A 6,000-nucleotide genomic window follows, 5' to 3' on the forward strand; every position below is an offset into this window, starting at 1 on the left:
TGATCAAATGAAAGTATTTTTTTCTTTAATTGTTATACTTCATCCTTACTGATATAAAAATGGATGTTTTATTTTTGCTAAGTGGGCATATAATTATTTTGCTTTCTATGAGCCAGTGGAGTGGTGGACAAGAAAATAAAATCTCTGCAGGTATTTGGAACCTAGTAAATTAAACATAATAAAAAACAACAATATAATATTGCAAAGTTTGAACACACATATATGTATAATTATTATATATTTAATCTTGTTAAACAAAATAGATGAGAGAAAATTGTTGTTAGTCTTTTTTTTTTTTTTGGAAGATTTTATTTATTTATTTTGACAGAGAGACAGCCAGCGAGAGAGGGAACACAGGCAGGAGGAGTGGGAGAGGAAGAAGCAGGCTCCCAGCGGAGGAGCCTGATGTGGGGCTCGATCCTGGAACACTGGGATCATGCCCTGAGCCGAAGGCAGACGCTTAATGACTGTACTACCCAGGTGCCCCTGTTATTAGTCTTGATTCAGGTGGTGTATTAGGCAAAGTTTTAAGGAACATTTGGTTTTTGAAAAGAGTTTCTTGAGATAAATCAGAGTGACAAACTTCTAGGTAGAAAGAAATAGTGAAAAGAATTGACTCATAATAATATCCAACTGCATATAGTAAAAGGAGTGGCAATAGAATGGCCATAGTGAGATTTTTCATGCCTTGTTATGGAGCTTAGACTTTAGATTGTCAAGGGAAAGTCAATGAACATATCTAAAAAGAAAAGAGTGGGACCATATTATTTGTATTTTGATGGGATTTTTGGTAAAAAGTATACAGCATGAATTAAGGTAGTAAAGGATTGGGGTAAAGAGATATGCTTACTGACACATTGTTTTTTTTCCTTGTTAGTTGAAGTATAGTTGACATACAATATTATATTAGTTTCAGGTGTCTAACAGCAATTCAACAGTTACATACATTATGAAATGTTCACCACAGTAAGTGTACCCTCCATCTGTCATCTACAAAGTTATTCCAATATTATTGACTATATTCCTTATGCTGTATGATTATGTAGATCTGATTAAAGCCTCACTTACCTCTGAAACCCTGTGTGCCTTTACTCATACTCTTAGTTTTCCTTAGCATGCCCTTTCTGTTCTTCTTTACCTGTACTAAGTTTTCTGGATCCTTTCTTCAAGAATGAGTGGTCAGAAATCAAATATTTGTATGTCTTGGGGCAGATATTGATGGCTTGGATTTAAGAAACATAAATTCTTAGTTCGCTGTCAGTAATAGAATGGGCCCAGCATGCAGCTAGCTCTTCAATGACTTAGGTTATCAAATGATCACATTTTCAATAAAATTAATTTTTATCATGTAAATATTTTTCTGATAATCATTATATTTTCTCTGCCCTCTTTTTTATTACTCCTGGAAACATTTTAGAGTGATTTGTATTCCAAATGAAATCTTGGAATACTTGGATAACTAGCTGCTTAAAACTATGGCGTTAGACTAAATGGTTAATTGTATTCTTTTTTAGTTATTTTAGTATATAAACTATTTATTTTATCTGTGTCTTCTGATACATCAATGTCTGCCTCTCTGAGGAAGCTGTGAATCACAAGCACCTGTTTAAATTTGCAGGAAATATTGGTTGGGGAGAATGAATTGAAATGAAACTATTTATTGCATTACATATCATCTATAACCATTATGGAAACTTCAGTCTCAACTGGGGTTTATACTGCCTCAGAAACTACAATTCTGCTTCAATAAAATCTTTCTTTTACAACAGTGGAAATTTCAAATCTGATCATTTAGGAGATTTTTGGCTGCAAGAATAGAAAAGTCTTAAGTCAAACTGGCTTTATAATAAAGCAATAGTTCCTAAAATATGGTCCCCAGAACAGCAGCAAGGGCATCACCAGGGAACTTGTAGAGATGCAAATTTTCTAGTCCCACCAGAGACATAGTAACTCAGATATTTGTGGATTGAGAACAACGATTTTTGTTTTAACAAGCCCTTAAGATGGTTTTGAGAATCTGCAATCAAAAGATATTCGAAAAAGAGCAAACACAGACACGGGGCAGGCTCCAGTTTGTGAAATAATAATTTAGCTTTTGTGGCCATCACTTGGGAAAATAATTTGAAGTGAATGCTGGAAAAGATAATTTAATTTGGGAAAAATAAGCTTTTGCTTAAGTAAGCAAGCTCAAAGTTTGAAGCAACAACTGTTTTGCTTTGGTTTGAAAATATTTCCTAAGGATACAATGAAGTTTTTGTGGTGGTGGTGGTGGTGGTGGTGGTTTTGCTCTGTAGGATTCTCTTCCTGCCAAACCTAAACTAAAATCCTGAAACGATTCATTGTCAAATTGACCAATAGTCTTAGTCCCTAACATTTAAATCATGCTTAACTGGTCTAATTTTCAGTCCTTTCTTTGGTCCTTATTAATCCAAACTGGAGGGTGGATTACTAATTCCACCCTGAGAACTACATTGACTCCAAAGGATCAGTTTTAAAAGCGGCAGAGTTTAGAGGGCTTCAGAGGGGAGGGGGTGGGGGAATGGGATAGACTGGTGATGGGTAGTAAGGAGGGCACGTATTGCATGGTGCACTGGGTGTTATATGCAACTAACGAATCATCGAGCTTTACATCAAAAACCAGGGATGTACTTCATGGTGACTAGCATAATATAATAAATAAATATTATTATAAAAAAAATTTTTTTAAGTGGCAGAGTTTAAAGTAGATACTGTAGAACTTATTGATCAAAAATTTCAAACCTTTTCATGTGGGGGAATTTCCCCTTCAGAGTTTGAGTGTGGGTGCTTGTTTTCTACTGGCAGTACTTTTACTGACCATCCACCTGATTTAGTGACTCAGTTGTTGCAGAACAGGTGTTGTTTTTCAATATACATATATATTTTTAACACACCGTGTCTACAAGTGTCATTTTCAAGAGACTCTCTCTAGATACTTTCTGCTTTTGCTCTAAGTCTGTTTCATTTGTTCAGTTCGGAGTTGGCAACGTGGAAATGGGGCAAATTACTATTACAGTTTTTGCTTTTATATTAGCTCCCCTATTTCTGGCTAAGGCCAGTCACCAAAAATAAGGAAAAAACTGAGATTTCATCTGTTTCAGGATCTATTCCTCAGTGCTTTCTTTAAGATTTTATAAAGCCTATTCTTGATATCTGGATATGAGAGAAACTTCAGATATTATGTGATTCTATTTTAATTGATGTCTGTTTCTTTCCAGCTTGAGTTGGAGTATGCAAAGTCTCTTCTGTTCATTTATCCTTGGGAATGCCAGGCTTCAGAAAGAGAAGTGGGCAACATATATAATAATCACCACCTTTCTTATTGTTTTGGTATTTTCTATTTTTGTCAATTTTATCATTAGAGTTAGGAGGTATGATTTATTAATCTAAGACCAGCTGACATAATTTGTGGGCTTAGTACAAAATAAAAAAATGTGAGGCCTTTTTTTTTCAAAAATTAAGAATGTCAACAGCTTCACTTAGACTTAAATATTATTGCATCTTTTTTAAAAAGATTTTATTCATTTATTTATTTGAGAGAGAAGGAGAAAGCAAGAGCAGGAGGAGCAGCAGAAGGAGAGGGAGAAGCAGACTCCCCACTAAGCAGGGAGCCTGATGGCAGGCTGGGGTCCTGGGATCATGACCTGAGCCGAAGGCAGATGCTTAATCGAATGAGTCACTCAGGCCCCCCTCCACTTAGACTTAAAAATGTGTGATAAATTGACTAAATTTTGTAATGCCTAGCAGGCAACCTTTTATTGTGACCGGCTGGACTGATGTATGCTCTTTTCTAAGTATTAGTGCTTATAACTAACTACAGAAGCAAATCAGGATAACAGTTCTTTTCAGCAATGTGCCAGATTAGAATCGTCAATTCTGTGCATCCATAGATATTAGAACATTAAAAGAATGTACTCTTATATCTATTCTCCATCAGTGGTGCAGTTAGTAGACATACCACCTGACCATTAATTGAGTTTTCTAGTCTTTTCACTGGAGTATTGGAAAAGTTTGTATTTTTTCTGTCTTTTTCTCTTGGTAGATGAGACACGTGAAGAGTTTATTCCCAATGATTATCTTGAAAACCCTTATGACCTATAACAATGTATGTATTTCCTCTGTGGAGATATTCTCTCTCCCTCTCTCTCTCTCTCTCCAAACACCCATTTTGGTGTATCCTTTTGGAGAGATCAAGTCACTGACCCAGACGAACTGTAACAAATCCCTTCATGTGATAAATATTAGAATGCAAAATAATAGTAATTGTGAAAGAGGTATATTTTTAGCTTTGTTTTTTGATTTTTTCCTGCTTAGAAACCTTCCATGACTCTGACATCTACAGGATGAAGACCAAACTCCTTTGGGTGACTTAGGAGGCCCTCCATGGCCTGGTGACTGCCAGTTCCTCCACTCTTTTCTCTGGCCACACCTATTCTAACCTTAAGCTCTGTACATGTTAAGCTCTCTTGTGATTCTTCAACATGGTAGGCTGTTTCATGTCTGGGTATGTGCTATTTTCCTGGTCTATGATGCCCTTACTACCTACTCTAGACTGTCTTGGTAAAGTCTTCTTTCTCCTTTAGGTCCCAATTTTTGATATCACCTCCTCTGTGAGGCCTGTCCCAATACTCACAGGCTTGGAACCTCCTCCCCCCAGTGCAGTACCTTGTATCCTGGTCCTGTGTGGCAGTGATTATATTATGTCATATTTGGCTCTGGAAGGTTGTATATCTATCTTCGCTATACTGAGCTTTTTGTGGACAAGGATCATGTCACTTTTCATTCATTTACACTTAACACAGTGTCTTGCCTATAGTAGGCACTAAATACGAACTTGTTGAGTGAAGTGAATTGAGTGAAATTTTTAAAAACTCACTGAATGAAATAAATAAATGTAATTTTATTTTAAAAAAAACAGTATCTTTGACTCAAAAGCTGCCCTAATAAATCTTGAGTCATTACTAGAATCGTTACTTTAAACTCAAAGGAACAAGAAAAATAATTATAGAATAAACTTGATATGTAAAATCTGAATTTAAAACAGATAAGGTAACACTATTACTCATTTCAGTTTGCAAAACGAACATGAGAGACTATGGACTCTGGGAAACAACCTGAGGGTTTCAGAGGGGAGAGGGGGTTGGGGGATGGGCTAGCCCAGTGATGGGCATTAAGGAGGGCACGTGTTGCATGGAGCACTGGGTGTTATGCTCAAACAATGAATCACGGAACACTACATCAAAATCCAATGAAGTAGTGTTTGGTGACCAACATAATAATAATTAAAAAAGTACACACAGAACTGTGATAAATTATATTTACCTAATATTTCGGAGTCACAAATGGCAAGATTTCATTCTTTTTTTAGGCTCAATACTATTTTAGGCAGAATAGTAATTCTCACGATTTCTTTATTCATTCATTCATTGATAGACACTTAGGTTGTTTCTGTATCTTGACTATTGTGAATAATGCTGCAGTGAACATGGGAGCACAGATATGTTTTTAAATTTATGTTTTCATTTTCATTGCATAAATACTGAGAAGTGGAATTGCTGGATCATATGGTGGCTCTATTTTTAATTTTTTGAGGTCTGTCCATATTGTTTTCCATAATGGCTGTACAAATTTATATTCCTACCAACAATGTACAGTGGTTCTCTTTTCTCCATATCCTTACCATCTCTTGTTATCTTTTGTCTTTTTGATAATATCCATTATCAAGTCAGTAGTTTTGATTTGCATTTCCCTGATGATTAATGATGTTGAGTATCTTTCCATGTACTTGTTGGCCATCTATATGTTTTTTTTAAGGAAAAATGTCTATTCAGATCTTCTGCCCATTTTTCAATTGGATTGATTGACGGTTTTTTTGCTTTGTTTTTTATGTTTTTGCTGTTGAGTTGTATGAATTCCTTATGTATTTTGGATATTAGCCCTTTCTCAGATATATGATTTGCAAATATTTTCTCCCATTTAGTA

This window comes from Ursus arctos, unplaced genomic scaffold (genome assembly GCF_023065955.2).
Source record: "Ursus arctos isolate Adak ecotype North America unplaced genomic scaffold, UrsArc2.0 scaffold_13, whole genome shotgun sequence".
NCBI lineage: Eukaryota > Metazoa > Chordata > Mammalia > Carnivora > Ursidae > Ursus > Ursus arctos.